At 46.3% G+C, this 17,313-nt stretch overlaps 1 protein-coding gene and 1 long non-coding RNA gene across 6 annotated transcripts in view; one reads left to right on the top strand and one right to left on the bottom strand.

Moving 5' to 3' along the window:
- The window catches only part of GNB1 (G protein subunit beta 1), a 38,491-nt gene extending 32,496 nt beyond the window's left edge, over positions 1 to 5,995 (bottom strand). Inside the window, exon 1 of one of the 4 annotated variants that reach the window (XM_071575996.1) lies at positions 5,771 to 5,995. The gene's annotated coding sequence lies outside the window, so the exon portion shown is untranslated. Of the gene's footprint in view, positions 1 to 4,310; positions 4,574 to 5,367; positions 5,648 to 5,770 lie in introns of those variants that run through there. The other 3 variants (XM_071575995.1, XM_071575992.1, XM_071575993.1) reach the window with 3 other exon arrangements.
- LOC139682044 (uncharacterized) lies at positions 5,737 to 9,713 on the top strand. Of its 2 annotated transcripts, none has more exons than XR_011699594.1 (3): positions 5,737 to 5,886; positions 7,029 to 7,126; positions 8,708 to 9,713. It is a non-coding gene; the product is annotated as an uncharacterized lncRNA (long non-coding RNA). The 2 variants fall into 2 exon arrangements; XR_011699593.1 differs by lacking the exon at positions 5,737 to 5,886 and adding an exon at positions 5,929 to 6,330.
- Positions 9,714 to 17,313: the final 7,600 nt, after the last annotated feature.

The following is a 17,313-nucleotide window of genomic DNA, read 5'->3' as shown; positions in this document are numbered from 1 at the left end:
TGTTTGGTGAAAAACAAAGCCACACTCACAGAATCCCCAGCACTCTTGGACACCCTGTGAAGAAATAATAAATTGAGCCACTATGATAAATAGAAACACAGGGGCTTGGGGGGAGTGTTGTTTTTTATCATGACCTTGGCTAATACTAATTCCAGCTTTATCAGTGGGGAGAAAAAAACCATTTTGAATGAAGTATGTATTCTTTTGAGTCTGCACTTGGAGCAACCAAGAGACTCCCTTCAAAAAATGTCCACTTTATCTTCAGTCACATGCTTAACAAACAGCTCATTACCACAAGCCAGTTGCTTTCAAGGTTACACTTTTTTTTTTTTTTTGCAACATAACCGTGGAAAAGATCCCACCCATAATTCTGGCATGACCAAAGGCATCAGAGAGTGCAAAGACAACTCACCTAAGCAGAACTGAAGCCCCTGAATGCAGAATTAATTCCCCCCCTGCCACTTGCCAGTCCCCCAGCGGCGCTAACAGCAATTCCTGCAGCAATATGCTGGGCCATATGGCTCAAACTGGATATTAAAATTGAGAATATCAATTACCAATCCACTAATGCTGAGAGCCAAAAGCCACGGACAGTAAGAATTTAATCCAATTCAGTGGCTGGGCCACGAGCTGAGCCCGAGAGCGGGACACAAACCCAGCGCAAACAACTCCCAGTTTTTATTGCAGGGACCATAAAACCAGGGGAAGGGAACTGGATTAACATCCCTCCCCACAGCTCCAGGCCTGGCAGGGACCTACAACAGGAGTTTCAGATGAATTGGCATCTGGTTTCACAGGGATTGAGAAATCATAACTAAGTAACTATTTAAGAAGAAACAGTTTAGTTGTTTTCCACATGACCAACCCAAGGCTCCAAAGCACCAGGAAGTTGTTACACTTTGCAGCCAAGGTCTTGCTTCATTTCAGGAAAAGGCTTCCTACAAACACAAAAGGTATATATATTTCTATTAAAGGACCTTGAAATTAATTGCACTAGTTGAAGGATTTTTTTATTCTAAGTAAACTGGTTTAATGGTTCTAGTTTTAATTTTTTTCTTGGATGATATTAAGAATATGCTACAAAAAATCTACACACTCCCTAATTACACAAAACTCCAGTGATTACTTACACAAGTAGAATTCTCATTAATTCCAAATACAACATCTTCAGATTTCCATGAGGTATGGAGGTGATTTAAAACCTGTTCTGCCAAGATTTCCTGTGGAATTTTAATTTACCCTGTTGTCAAAGATTTCATGGTAGGATGCTTGCTACGTACTGACTGAGCAGCTGCAAGGACTCAACAAGGATAAATGTAATTTATCTTACCCAAAACAGAATCTCACTTCCCTCTGCTCCTTTCTGATCCTGTACTGAAAGGCCAAAGTAGTAGTAACAACAAAAAAATTGCACAAGTAATTTCAAGTTCAACAGCACATTAACATCAAATGGATGTTTATGTGGACAGTGTTCATTAAAAAAAACTGTTCTCGAGACACCAGTGGAGAAAAACACACTCAGCTAATTTTAGCTTTTTTTTTTTTAATTTAAAAAATCACCACCACTACAAGCCTGAACAGAAAATGAGCTCTTCTGCTTCCCAGTTTCCTTCTGCATGAACCACAGCTGGGCTACAATAAACTAACAAACAACTGATTATACATTAAGTCATAGATAAACAGTATGAAAAAAGGTTGATATTACCCAAGGGTTGGAGGTCATTTGAATACAGGAGACATAACAAGCATTTCTTATTTTTCTTGCTGGGAAGTGCATTGTTGTAAGGCTGAGTCCAGTATATCAAATATTAACCAAGCTGTTTTATTCAGGCTACCAAAGTTAAGGAGTTTGGCACTGCAGTGAAAAACCACAAAAGTTACAAATCGAAAGTCCGTTTTTCTTAAAAGTTACTCAAAAACACACATAAAAGGCGTTAGAAATTTGTAATGTCATTTAAAAATAGAATACTTTAGACACAGAGCTGTGTTAACATCCCCTAAACCTTTCTCATTGTTGCTCATTAAAGGAACAGTTACCTAAAGGATGGCAACGAGGCTGGAGAAGGGACTGGAGCACAAGTGCTGTGGGGAGAGGCTGAGGGAGCTGGGGGTGTTCAGCCTGGAGAAGAGGAGGCTCAGGAGGGACCTTAACACTGCCTAGAACTCCCTTAAGGGATGTTGTAGCCAGGTGGGGATTGGTCTCTTCTCTCAGGCAGCCAGCAGGAGAACAAGAGGGCACAGCTTAAGCTCTGCCAGGGGAGGTTTAGGTTGGATATCAGGAAGAAATTCTTTCCAGAGAGAGTGCTCAGGCATTGGAATGGGCTGCCCAGAGAAGGGGTGGATTCTCCGACCCTGGAGGTGTTCAAGATGAGACTGGACGTGGCACTGAGTGCCATGATCTGGTGAGCACAGTGGGGTTGGATCAAGGGTTGGACTTGATGATCTCAGAGTTCTCTTCCAACCCAGCTGATTCTATGATTCCATGAATAATTCTGGGTCAAAAGAAACCTTCAAAGCCTTCAACTCAGCATCTTGGAGCAGATGAGAGTCTCCTGTGTTACAGGACGATACCTGAGTGTGCACAGGGTGTGCTGTGATGGGCTGAGACCCCCAACACCAGCACAGAGCCTGGAGACTCTCCTGTGTTAGAGGAGGATACCCGAGTGTGTACAGGCTCTGCTCTGATGGGCACCAGCACAGAGCCTGGAGACTCTCCTGTGTTACAGGAGGATATCTGAGTGCACAGGGTGTGCTCTGATGGGCACCAGCACAGAGCCTGGAGACTCTCCTGTGTTACAGGAGGACACCTGTGTGTGCACAGGGTCTGCCCTGATGGGCTGAGACCCCCAGCACCAGCACACAGCCTGGCAGAGCCTTTGTATACCTGTGCTCTGGGCTTAAAAACTGTTTTTCAGCAACAGGCTTAACAAAAGCCAGAAGCATTTTCATGGCATTAAGCAGGCACTGCAAGGTAGAAACGAAAATCGTGTCACCCCTTTAACCAGCGAGAGCCTCTGTGAGCATTTCAATACAACTATTTACTCCTCCCACCTAGTTCCTATCTGGAGAAGCTCACAAAAAATAAGGAAAAAAACCCCCGAAACCTCACAGATTTCTCGCAGGAATCATCCAAACTGCTCCTCCTACCCCCAGCCCAGAAGAGAAGCAAAGCAAAGAGAAGGAGAAAGTAAAATCTACAACCCAATTACGAAATAAGCTGTAGTTTGGCAAAGCTGTGGTGAGGAGGAGTTGAAAACTGAGAGCTGCCTTGCTGCAAACGCCATCTTGTTGCAGCTCCTGGGCCCAGGCACAGAGAGATCCATTCATTCCCAGCGAGGAGAAAATCAACCACACTCTCTGCCTGATCCGCGGCCACCGAACAACCACACCATTATCGCTCCTTCTCCTCCTCTCCTTAAAGCAAAGAAATTCGGATCTGTTACATTTAGGGCGAATTTAGGGGTTAATGTATCATCTTGGCTTCCTCACACGTATTTCACATACACGTAATTTTGTATTCACATCCTTGTGTCCAGAGCAGACAAAATAAGGGATCAAACTCTCAGGATGAGGGGTGGATATTCTACAGCAGCAAAATGTGCAGTTTTTCAGTCTCAAAGCACCTCTCCAAGTTGAGGCCAGCATTGTCAGAAGCTGCTCCAATAAGCCCTACATTTACAGTCCCTTCCTATTTCCTCCTGTGCAGACAATACATAATAACGTGGCAGTCGAACCCTACAAAGGATGCCCTAAAACAACGAGTCCCACCACGACTTTGGTAGAGAATAATGGACAACCACATTCGTTAAAATTTCACTTCATCTCCAGCAATGATAAATCGACATCTTACAACCTCTACATCATTCTGATTTTCTCCCGGACAGGATTTTTTTGTTAATAAAACGCCCTGTCTCTCTCACATTTACATGGAAGGCTTTACACATCTTCATTCCCTATAAAACTGTAGGATTAAAAATCCTACACGTTTCAATACCCCTTGCATGGATTAAAAAAAAATCAATGCTGAAATCCCCAAAGCTACAAATTGAAATAATATTTCAAGCAACATTTCCGAGGAGGAAACTCCATCTTCCTATTGTAGCAAACACCCTCCATGATCCTCCTCATCGCTGCTACGGGCACACAAAAATATTCAGCACCGTAATACACGGGGGGGAAAATAAAAATACACGATCTAAACCCATCCAAGGCTCGGATATAACGAGAACAAACCCTTCCCCAGCCCTCCCTCGCCCAGCACACCCAGCAGGAGCCCCATCTGCCAGCCCGGGGTGCTGGACCAGCCTTACCCTGCTTGTCTCACCCCCGGCTCCTCTTAATCAGTTTTCCACCATTACAGCAGCCACACCATTGCTTTTTTTTCCCCTTCCCTTTCCTCCTTGAATCTCTCTCCGAATATTCCCTCTGCCGCCTGGATCGCTGGGGGAACTCGCCCCTCTTTTTAATTTTAATCTTAAAAAAAGACACTACCCCCCAACCCGTCTAGCAGGGACCACCACGGCGTAATTGCAATTAAAAATGGAACCCCGCAAGATGCGAGGTCTCCTCCCTTTTCGCCTGGAAGCCTCCGGGAGGGAATCAGGGAATCAGTCCCACCCCCACCTTTTTTTTTTATTCCCCTCCTCCTCCTCCAGCCACAAACACACTTCTTTTTTTGGGGAGGCCGAAGCCCCGAGGAGGCGGCGGGGAAAGAGGAGAGGGGGGGAAAGGAGAGGAGGAAAAGGGGAGAAGAAGGAGAGACTGAAAAGGGGAGAAGAAGAAGAGAAGGAAAAGGGGAGAAGAAGAAGAGAAGGAAAAGGGGAGAAGAAGGAGAGGGGGGAAGGGGAGAAGAAGGAGAGGGGGGAAAGGGGAGAAGAAGGAGAGAAGGAAAAGGGGAGAAGAAGGAGAGGGGGAAAGGGGACAGAGGGAAAGGGGGGAAGAGAAAGGGGGGAAAAGGAGAAAAAGGAGAAAAAGGAGAGGGGGGAAAGGAGAGAAGGAAAAGGGGAAAAAAGGGGAGGGGAGAAAAGGGAGAGGGAGGAAAAGGAGGAAAAAGGGATAGGGGAAAAAAGAGAGGGAGGGATAAAAGGGGGAGAAGAAGAAGGGGGGAAAAAGGAGAGCGGGGAAAAGGAGGGGGAAAAAAGGAGAGGGGAGAAAAGGAGGGGGGGGGAAAAGTGGGATAAAAAAGAGGGGGAGAAAAAAGGGGAGGGGGGGAAAAGGGAGCGGAGGAAAAGGAGAAGTGCGGCAGGAGAAGGAGGAAGCGCGGGGGAGGGGAAGGCGGAGGGGGAGCCGAGCGAAGATGGCCCCGGGGTGGGGCCGGGCGGGCAGCGCCGCTCGCAGGGACCCCCCGCGCCCCTCCCGCCGGGTTACCTGCCCCGCCGGCCGCTGCTCATGAACCGGGCCGGGCCCGCCGCGTCCCGCCGGCCTGCGGAGGCAAGGGAAGGGCGGCGGAGGAGCGGGGGGAGCCGCCCGCGCTGCGCCCGGCGGGTCCCGGGGAAGGCGGCAGAGCCGAGCGGGAAGGGAGGGACCCGCGGCAAGGAAAGGGGGTGTCGCTGGGGCTCGGCTCCTCCTCAGCCCGCTCAGCTCCCCGCAGCCATCGGGCAGCGGCAGCCTGGGCGCGGCAAACTTCCCTCCCTCCTCCTCCTTCCTCTCTCCCTCCCTCCTCCTCCTCCTCCTCCTCCTTCTCCTCCCTCCGCCCCGCCCGTGCTGCCCGCCCGGGAAACCCCGGTCCGTTCCCGCCCCGCCGGCCGTTCCTCGCCGAGCCTGCTCTCACCGGAGGCGGCCCCGCGCAGCCCCCCGAGCCTCCTCCTCCTCCTTCTCTCACCGGAGAGGCTCCACCGCCGCCAATTCAACCCAGCCCAGCCCAGCTCGGCGCGGCCGGGCCGGGCGGTGTGTGCGCGCTCCCGGTGGCCTGGCGGTGCGCGCGTTCCCGCGAGAGGCAACGCCCTTCGGGCCCCTCGAGGCGGGGCGGCGGCGGCGCGCGCGCTCCCGACGTTCCCTCTTCTCTTCCTCCCCCTTTCCTTCCCTTCCTCCCCCTTTCCCGCGCGCTCCCGGCGTTCCCCCTTTCCTTCCTTTCCTCCCCCTTTCCCGCGCGCTCCCGGCGTCCCCCCCTTTCCTGTCCCGCGCGCTCTCGGCGCGTTTCCCGCGCCCCCTTTCCCGCGCCCCCCCGTTTCCCGCGCGCTCCCGACGCCGCCCCCCCCTCCCTTCCCGCGCTCCCGCCCCCTCAGCGCGAACAAAGGGCGCGGGCGGGCGGAGCGTGGAGGGTGCGTGGCGGCCCCCGCGGCCCTGCAGGCCACGAGCGCGGCTGGGAGCGCCCGGCGCGGACACAACCAGGCACGGAACAAGCCCCAGAAATGGCAGCGTGTGAGGGGAGAGGCTCAGGGAGCAGCGAAAGGCACAGCCCCTCACCGGGGAGTGAGGGCCACAGGCCTGGAAGTGCTGCTCGGGGAGGCTGGAAAGCAATAAAATATCCTCGTGTCACCCTCGTGTGAGGGGAGGCCCCGGGAGATGGGCCTGTGTGGTCCAGAGGAGGCTGAGGGGATCTCATGGACACACACAAATGTCTCCAAGGGGGTGCCCGGCTGCTCAGTGGTGCCCAGCGACAGCACAAGGAGTAATGGCCATAAAACAATAAGTTTCACCTCAGTATGAGGAAGAACGTTACTCAGAGGTGGCAGAGCCTGGAGCAGCTGCCCAGGAAGGGTGTGGAGCCTCCCCCTCTGGACAGACATCCCAGCCCACCTGGGTTTGTTCTGTGTCCCCTGCTCCAGAGGCCCTGCCTGGGCAGGATTGTTCCAACCCCAGCGATTCCAGGATTCTGGAATCCTTCCCTCAGGAACCCAAGGAATGGCAATTCCATAGTTTAGAGCTCCTGTTTCCCCAGTGTGTTATTAAAGGTGCTCACACAGCCGAAATCTCCAGACCCTTGTCTCGTGTTCTTGCACCATTCAGTGCTGCTCTGGAAGGGTTTGCACAAAAGAGACAGAAAAAGGGAATTAGAGAGGATAAAAAATGCAATTTCTGTCTTACAGACTGAGCCTCATGTAAACCAGGCAGGAGAGGTGTTGCCAAGGTGGAATGAACATGTCACACCAGAACTCACAGACTGAGACCTCATTAATGTTGGAAAGTAAGTATTGCTACAGAATTGCATCACTCTCCCCCCATCAACAGGCTAAATCTGAGGGGTTTTCCCCTTTATTTGTTAGGAGATTACCTGCCTACCTAAGTAAGCTTGTAACAAAAAGTAAAACAGCCCACAGCATTATAGCAAATTTTGAATTAAAGCCTCTCCAGAAAGAATATGTTGTAATAAAATAATTTAAACCCACCACAAAACACAACAAAAAAAAGATTAGAGGTCAATAGTTTTTCTGCAAACTCTCCCTTTAGTAGATTTTTGCTTCTCCAGAATGGAAACCAAACTGTTCCTTGCTGTGATGCTTTCTGAAGGGAGGTGGTTACCTGTAATTAGTGAGGGAAGGAGCAGGTTTGCCAATTAAACTGTTGGAAAGTGGGTTGACCATTAATTCAGGTTGTCTGTTATGAAAAACTATTAGATCCTGGTGTGGTTAAACCTTTGTTTTGTAATAATGAAATGTTTGTTTTTAAATCACCTGTGTGATGCACCAGAGCTTTGATTTGTCACCCTGAGATGCACAAATAACAAAATAGGAATTTTCCTGACATTAAATTAGTGAATTATTGTCCCAAACTCCTTATATGGGGAAATAGTTTCTATTCCACCCCTAAAAGAAATACATGTGCATTGTGGACAGGAATTACCCCACTAAAATCCATGGAACCACATGGATGCAGATGGGAATGTCAATGTTCTTAGGCCAGGGAGTCACCCAACATTCCCATCTGGAAAGTGCTGATTAAATCTGAGAGCTTAAGAAACACCACGAGTTAATTAGATCTTTGCAAAGTTTGCTGGAGCTTTCTAAAGCAGTTACACACAATATTTAAGTCATAAAATCTCAGGGAGATTTATAGGAGGCAAGTTACATGTTTGGGTTTTTTAATTTTTATTTTTTTAGTTAGAGATTGCTTTTAGGCTTAACAGAGATTGAAATACCCTCTTGGGAAAACACCACAATTTGTGTGGAAAAGAATGACTACTTCCTACATCAGTAAAAAAAAAAGTATTTTACATAAAGGATTAAAGAAAAAGAAAGTGAAAAATCCATGTTTTGCAAAGGAAAATTCATCAGTCTTAGGAGATTTTGTATAAATTTTTCAGCTAGTGCTGGATCATACAGAAAAAAATCTGTGTAACAAACAAAAATAACATTCTGAAGTTCACAACAAACAGTAAATCTCATTTTGTTACTTCTAGAAAGTGGTGGTGTTGAGATTTTGTTATTGGGCTAGAAGATTTATGTGAATTAATTATATAAAATATATCATTATAAATTGTATATTTATACATTATATCATTATAAAAGGTATAATTACAAAGGATATCATTAGAAACCAATGCATGCTTTTTGCTCATTGCACATGCAAATACTTACTGCTTTTCTTTCTTATGTTTCTCTTACATGCTTTTAGTAGTGGGACAGTTGTGGTACCTACATGTGAGGTGGTTAAAATAAACTACACATTCAGACCTTGTCCTCTCCCAAGAATCTCTAATTTTTCTCTTGCATTCTAATTTTTATGCCTTCTCTATTTTATGAGAGCTAATGGGTGTTTCTGCCCACAGGTTTGTGCTCTGCCATGTCTTCAAATCCATGGAATTTGGGTAAAGAAACTGGACCAGCCCAGTGTGTTTCTCCCACATCTACACACAGTTAATTCTTTCACCACACCCTTTATGGTAAAGATGCAACTGGTGCAATAGTTCCTGTTTCTGACCCACTGACTTTGTTACATCTTATTCTGCAGTGAAATGTTTGATTGATGAACAGTTAAACTGCTGTTCTGAAGGGGGATTGTGAGGACTGGAAGTGTTTGTTTGCAGAGGGGAAGGTTGTTCCAGGTGGGGTTTGCTTTGCTTTGGTTTGTAAATCCCATCAGGCAAATCAGTTTTGCTGCATTTTAAAATCTGTCAGAAGAATCTCACGTTGCTGTTGCAGCTCTGTGGGGTGTCCTGATGCTGGAAGCTCCTGCACATGATTTATTTTAATTTTTTTTAGTTCTTTTCAATTTAAAATCTTTTTTTTTATATGTGCACACAGATACACAAACTCTCCTTGTTTGTTGTGTTCAGTGGACAAGTGTGCAGAGCACCAGAAATAAATGGATCTATTCATTCCATATATGACTTTATTTGCCTCTGTACACCACAAAAATACTGTTTGTAACTAAAAGTTTAGCTGAAAATATCTGCTAAAACCTGAGGATCCAATATAGACAACTAACAAACCCAAATATTATGGTTTTTGTAAGGCCCCTTGGTAGCTGAAAATTAAAATATCTGAAATAGATGTAACTCACAGAATTTCACCAAATGGTGAAATTTCTCAAAGCCAAGATTTTCCCATAGGTCAGGACTAGCTCAGCTCAAACAAAAATACCAGTTTTTCTCCTGAAACTTAGGCCAGACCTAAAGCAAACCTCTCTAAGCAGATTGCTCCATAGTTCTCAATTGCAAAATGCCTTGTACCTTTTTCTCAACCAGCTGGTGTTAACCCCTTTGTAGGGAGCATCCTGAATTAGATGTTCCACTTTATAAAGTACTTTATTAAATTTTTTTTTGCATACAAATAGCATTGTTACAATAAAAATTTACATACTATTATCTGAGTGAATATATGACATGATTCTTATGGTAACTGATGCTCCTGATTTCTGAAGGGCTGTCACCATAAAGGTATAAATTATGCTTTGTAAAAAGGGTGAAGCCCAGCACTGCTCAGAATTGCACAGCTCCTCAGGGGCAGTGAGAACACTGCTCAAGGAATAAATTATTATGCTTTGCCTCTTCCTCTACTTGTGGCTTCAGGTAAGTGTTTCTAATAGACTTACTCAAAATAATAATTCAAAGGGCCACCTCATATTTCAGAATCACACCAGCACTGCTTCCCAGCCCATAATACTTTGACTCCTTTGTATCCTTTGATTGCTGTAGAGTTCACTCTGTTAAACCTGGAGATATCACAGAGACATTCCCGTGACTCTGATCAGGTTTGAAGTTCTCCATTTGGTCCCAAAAGCAGCTCAGAGCCCTCATTTCTCCTGACTTTCCACCAAAATAAAGTGAAGCTTATACAATCTTTAAATTTCACCTTCATTCCTGAGCCTGTTCAAACTCTTTTTTTTTAATATTGTTTTTATTGTTTTAAACCATGATCAGAACTGGTCCAACCTGCTGTTACTTGCCAGTTCTTCAGCAGCTGAATGACAGTCATGGCTGGTGCTTTTTGAGGAAGGACCCAGGTAGCAGAATCTCAAGATTGTTCATTAAAGGAATTAAATAAGTACAGGCACACTGAATAGAAATGCTCAGTGAGGCCAAGCAGAGCAAAAAGTAGGAGTAGCTCAGTCTCCTTAGTTACATTCTGCATTCTCACAGTTCCTTTCAGTTTCCCTGTTATTATGGAACAAAAGGGTTATTTTAAACGACTTCTGAGAACATGGCATAAAATTAGCAAAACTGCTTGAGTCTGAAGAGAACATAATTGGCAGGATTTTAAGGTAAGGGGAACTGGTTCTGAGAGTCTTCATGTAATTTAGGACACAAAGGCAGCAAAGTCCATATGCCTGAGGTTCTAATACAGCCTTGGGAGATGAGCCTGAACTTCTTACTTATGGTGAGGATTAGGGTGGTTTATCTGAAATGGGTTCAAGGACAGTTATTTCAGAACTGCTGAGAGACTTCACAAGTCACTTCGTAGGAAACTGATGGAGAATGAAGGGAAATTATTTACCTCTAACCCTGGGCAGTTTGTGGAAAGAAGGGAGATGAAGTGCTGGGGTTGGTTGAACCTGGATCGTGTTCCTTCAGTCAGCACCATAATTTTATACTATGATAAAATGCTACAGTGTGGTACAAATATGCAGTTTTGGGACCCATATGAATACTTGTTCAACCAAATACAGAACTCTGCTGGGAGCAACCTCTGCTCTGATTGTTTCTGTTTGTTCTTCATCTTCTAACCTTGAAACATATACAGGTTTTAAGGTTGGCCTGAGCCTGTTTATACACTTACCAACCACCAATTCTCCTTTTTGCCCCTTCTATTTATACTGAGAGAGCCAGAAGAGCAGGGGTTTGGTGCTTTTTTCCTTCAACCAGGATTGTATCAGCCCTTTTCCATATGCTGGGGATTGTTCTGGTTTTCCTGGTACTCAGGTGAGTGTTGGGTGTTTACATTTGGTGCTGTACCATTAAATTTACAACCTGTAGCTTGGCTTTTTAAAGTGCTTTGGTGCTCCTGGAAAATAATATAATAGCAATAAAGGGAATTTTTATAATAATCTTAGAAATCAGGTTCTGCAGTAAATACACACATGTAGCTCATCCTTTAAGTAACCTTGTAAGGAATATTTTTCCATTAGTGCTGATAAAGCAGTTGGAGTGAAAGTTTAAAGCCTGATATTTCCCCATTTAAAGGGACTTTCCTCAAGGGGTTCACTGTCTTATTGAGCAACTAACAGAACAACAACTGGCACCCAGGGGCTTCTGTGAGTTCAGAATCCACACTGGGAATTCAGCCTTGGCTCTAAACTTTCCATGATGCCACACACACCAGACCTGGGGTGAAGTTTGAAACACCTCCAAATACAAGGAGAAATTTGCTTTTCTATCTATATGTCAGATTCCTACAGAACATTCTGCCATCCTTGACAGCAGCTTTGGACAAGGGTGTGTCCCAGGGAAGAGGAAGTATTTATTTGGGAAAATGTGCTGGGACTGAGCAAAGTGCAGTTCAGCTGCTGCTCAGAATGGAAAAACTTGCAGCCAAACTTGACACTTCTCTCTCTGGAAGTTCATGTCCTTTGTACAAGGAGGGGGTAATTCTGAGCTACAAAAAGGGAACTTTCATGTGACCTCTGGGACTCTGAGTAAATTCTATTCAGTAAATATCCCAAATATTGTCAGCAAAGATCCTGATTCTACAAACCCCTTTCTTGTGAGCACCTCCTAGAAAGAACATGCTTATAAAACTCGTGTTTCCAAGCAGTGAAACAAACCTGGATAAAGTGAAACATCCCTGGAGCCCAAGGGAACTGCCAGAGGCAGTTGCCTGGTTGGCACAGGCTGATTTCCAGAGGCTCAGCAGGACAATTCCAGGAGTTCAGAGGAAGTTACATGAACTTGTGAGCTGCATTTTACCCCTGTCTGTACCAGAATTTCATCCTGCACACTCAAATGCTTCAGGTGGCCATACAAAAATGCAAGAGAAATACCTTGTTTAAAGAAAAATCCTTTTACAGTTTATCCTGCCTGCAGAACACTCTTGTTGCCAGCTCACCCATATAGCACAAAATAAATGGGCCATGGCTGCTTCAGGAGGGGCTTGCAGTTCCAGAGCTGCACTCCAGAATCCTTTGAGTTTTATTCTTGGTTTAGCTGTGGAGGCTGAGTTTGAATGAGTTGCTTCTCCTTTGCTTTAATTGCACCAACAGGGAATGGGCAGAGTAACACAATTGTATTGCAAAACTCAGCCCAGCAACAACCTCCAAAGCACCTGGAGATTCCTGGATTGGAAGAGATAAAATTATAACTTGCTGCTGTTCCTGAATTCTGTTTCCAAGCTCTGGAAATGGGATTCAAAATTCATTGGATACAGGATGAGAATCCTACTTGAGTATTTTACAAGCTGTGGAAATATCTGTGTGTGTTTCAGCCAATGGGAAGTTTCTTGGGAAGAATTAATGTTTGAGTAATTAAACAGCATGAAAAACTGAGGTTTTATACAAGGACAATTCCATGGAGAGGAAAAAAATAAGCCCCTCTACATGTATATTTTTGCTTAGTCAAGCCAAAATATTTATTGAAGAAATAATTTTGATGGGAAATATTTTGATAAACCTTAAAACACAAATAGGTTTGGTCTAAGGAGCTCTAAAGGATCAAGGAATGCATTAAAAAATAGATAGTCAAAGTAACATAAACCACCCCCTTTTCCCAATGGTAACATGTCCCATCATGAATAAGCATAAAACATGGGGACAATTTGGAATAAGTGAACTTACAGCAGTATTTTGAACAGCTTAGATTCCTGGGTAGTACTTCAGAAAATAGATTTATTTTCTTTGAATTTAGTATTTTAAAAAGTAATTGAATGGTTTCATTTCTCCACGTTCCTACCTTTTATTTAATTTTTCCCCCTATGGATCATGGGCTACTGTCATAATGTACCTATAGATAATTTAGTTTGCAAAGGATTTAAAAAGAACACCTTGGAGAAAAAAACAACCTTGAAAAACAGGTCATATCAGTAACACCTCACAGTACCAGAAATATAATGCACAAATGTGCTTCTCACTGTTTGAAACGTGAGCTTCTGTTTGGAGTTTCATTTATTTTTATGATCAGATGAGTCAGGTTCGATCCTTGCATCTCCCCATAGTTCCACATTGGGGTTTCAATCCTTGTAACAAATGTAATATGAATAAAGATGAATGGCATTTTCAGGACTTTTAATAAAACCTCTTCCTGCTGCCAGAATGAATGCTGGGGTGGAAGCTGAAAGCACTCTGTGGTTTCCCAATCTGCCCCATCAGCAGAACTGCAGCCAGCCCAGCAGCCCCTTTGGCATTTGGAATCGATGCTGCTCCTATTTATTATTTATTAATCTCTCACTTGGAGCAGCTGAATGTGACTGAAACTCAATGACTCCTGTGCTCTCGTGTTTCCCTGTGTGGGTATAAGCAGGTGAAAAGTGGGTTTCCAGCCCTTGCTGCTGCCCAAGCCAAACACTGCCTTTGGCACTGAGGTGCCTCTCCTTGCTGGGCTCTCAGAGGTGACATTTTGCCAGGGTGGTGCCAGGCTGGACGTGGGGAACACGTGTCTGCTGGCAGAGCTGTCAAATGCCATCCAAGGGCATGCCCTGCTCTGGCTGTGTGGACTGGGTAGGTCATCTTCAATAAAGGACCTGCTGAGCCTGTGCTGCAGCTAAACCAGGCCTTGTGCTTATATATAGCAGTGAAGTGAGAGCTTGGGCACAGAAAGACTCGATCCAAGGGACTGGCAGAGCTGCAGCTCCCTGCCTGTCCTCTTGCCAGTGCCAGTGCCCAGAACAGTCCGTGTTGTGGCTCCCAGAGAGGGCATGAGCTGTGCAGGAGCTCCCCCTCCCTCTGCAGCTCCTCGGGGGCTGCTCCAGCTGTGCTGGTGACAGGCACCAAAGCAGGTGCTGCCTCTGCTCTCCCCAGGACAGCACATCCTGTTCAGGAGATGGGTTGGTGACGGAATAAACTGCTTGGAGGAGCTTAGTCACACAACTCTGCAGGTACAGCACACTGGGTTTGTTAGAGCAGGACAGAGGCCTTGCAGCAAACGGGTACACCGTGCCCTGGGGCTCTGGTGGCACAGCCACACAGCCCAGGCACAGCTCCACAGGCACATTCCAGAGCTGGGAGCAGCACAAGCTGCATCAGTGCCCTGCCATGGGTCAGCCTGGCCCTGGTGAGTGCTCACCCCCTTCAAATGTTGCTTCTGGGATCCTCCTGAGGCCTTTGCATGTGCACAGACAGATCAGTGCCTGCCTCTGCACATCAGGGGGCTCTGGCATCCTCTCACACTCAAACATCACCATTCTCCCAGCAAACTTAACAGCAGCTTCCAGCCACAATGCCTCTCACAGTTCTCCTGCCTGTTTTATTTGAGGGTCAGGCTTGAACCTGAGATTAGCTCAGCTGGTTAAAACTTGGTGCTAATGATGCCCATGTCATGGGTTCAATCTCTTGTGTGGGTTTTTCATTTAAGAGCTGGACTGGGTGATCCCTGTGGGTCCCTTCCAGCTCAGAATATTCTGTGACAACTGGGCTTGAGCACCTTCCCTGCCACTCTGCCTGTAGGGAGGTGGAGGAAGGAAATCTGGAGAGGAAGCTGAACTTCCTGAGCCAGAGATTTTAGGCTGGAGCCTTCCCTGAATTCAAGACAATGCAGCAACAGCTCTGGATGTGAATCATTAGAAGTCAGACATGCCAGATTTGAAGAAAGATCCTTCTGCACCCACATCTCCCATTAGGGATCCATGTGCTTCTGTGGAGCCCAAGAACAGCCTGAGTTTTGGACCTGCTGTTGCCTCTTCCACCCCCCACCCTGTCTCCAGTCTGATGAGAAACTCCTCCTTGTTTTAGTTTCATTTCTCTGAATCTTGTTTCAGACTCAAAGTAGCCAGTTTGGGCATGAGGATTAATCACAGGGCTGTGGGTGAGTGACCCCACAAACCAAGGGGCAAAGGGAACAGGGACCCAGAGGCCCTCAAAGGACAGGGAGAGAGCCCACAGACAGGAGGGAGAGCCCTGAAGGGCTTTGTGACAGAGCCATCACCTGATTAGACACATGTAACACTTGCAGTTTTATGTTTTATAATTATAAATGGAAGAAGAAGTCACCAAACTAATCCCACAGATGCTCAAATATCCTGAATTTTCTCTGTTGTCCAATTATGTTATCATGTGTTACTCAGCATCTTGCACGTCACTTAAAGATCAAAGCTTGGGGATTTGGGGGCACAGGTTTTGTATGTAAAATAGTGGAATGTATTACGAAATCAAGAGGTAGGAATCAATCAGAAACTTTGATTTTTCTTCATTATCATTCCAGCACAGTCCTGGGTTTACAGTATCACTAGTTACAGTTCACAGAAAAAAAAAAAGGGCATATATTTTTCATCAATAACCATTTTGATTGAAACCTGTGAGAGCAGGGCCATGGTTTGCTTGTTGGTGAGAATAAAACTAGAGAAAGGAAGGGCCTTTTCTGGCCTGGAAGAGCATTATTCCTTATGTTCTTTTTTTAATCCAGGCAGTTTCCTGTACTTCCAAAGCATGATGTCCCACAGGAGGGGTGTTTATACAGCACCTTCCCCCCCAAAGCAGGAGGAAGGTGGCTTTTATTTTTCCTGCTTTCCAGCAGCTGCTCCATTTCTGATTAAATGCTTCATGCAGGGGCATCTCCCCTCTCTCTGCTCTGGCTCTGATTTCATCCTGCTGGTTTTCTTCCCTCTGGGACACGACTGAGCAGCAGGAACGGCTCGTGGTGAGCCCTGGCTGGGGAGATGATGCAATGGAGGGAGAGCAGAGCAATGAGCCCCTACCCAGGTGGCACAGCCACCCAGGGGATGGGCACTGCCACCCAGGGGATGGGCACAGCCACCCAGGGGAGGGGCACAGTCACCCAGGGGGCACAGCCACCCAGGGATGGGCACTGCCACCCAGGGGAGGGGCACAGTCACCCAGGGGGCACAGCCACCCAGGGATGGGCACTGCCACCCAGGGGATGGGCACAACCACCCAAGGAGGGGGCACAACCATCCAGGGAGAGGCCACAGCCACAGGGACCCAGCTCAGGTAGGAGTCAGTGCTCTGCTTCCTGCAGAGGTTTATTCTGGGCCCACATTCAGCAGAAATACCCCAAACAGCACAGTGAAACCCAAGGGAAATTCCTGAATGATCGAGACAAGTTGGAGGAAAGATGAGGTTGAATATTTTGATGTTTAAGGCATTGAATCATCTGATGTACAAGGACAGGATGAACAGGATGGGGGTCTTTGGCCTCAAGAGGAGGTGGTTCAGGGAGCATCAATCAACCAACTGCTGGGGTGAGAAGCAGTGGGAACAACTCAAAATACTGGAAATTCCATTGAAAAGTCTCCTTTCTCTCTAAGGTGATCAGACAGGAGACCAGACAGGGACAGCAAGATGTGAATCCCTGGGGATTCAGAGTGGTCAGGGCCCTGAGCAGCTGCTGTGGTTGGCCCTGGGAGCAGGGCTGGGTTAGGGCATAGCCAAAGGTCCCCTCCAACCTCTGATCCTAGAATTGTTTACCAATGGAACTACAGGCAGAGACATTGAAGTTGGTACAGATACAGATGCCCAGGATGTGTGTGGCAGGCTGGAGTCTGTCACACTCCAGGATATTTCTTAATTCAAAGAGAGCCCTACCCATCAGCACAGAATTTTTCCTGATTATTCCAGCGGAAAATAACAGAATATCTGCCTTTTTATTTCTCAGATGGCCTAAGCCAGTTGAATTTCAGTATTTTACAACAGGTACATGAAATTTTACAAATTTAACCTTTTATCAAGGTGAAAGAGCCTGTATGTGAAAAAACAAGGACAAAGCCAACCTTCCCGGGACCACTCCGGCTCACTGCCCCCATCTGCTGGAACAGCCGCAGGGGAACCTTCCCC

Source organism: Pithys albifrons, chromosome 22 (assembly GCF_047495875.1).
Source record: "Pithys albifrons albifrons isolate INPA30051 chromosome 22, PitAlb_v1, whole genome shotgun sequence".
In the NCBI taxonomy this organism is placed as follows: Eukaryota; Metazoa; Chordata; class Aves; order Passeriformes; family Thamnophilidae; genus Pithys; species Pithys albifrons.
Note: the sequence above shows the minus strand (reverse complement) of the source record. Positions and strands in the feature narration are given on the sequence as shown.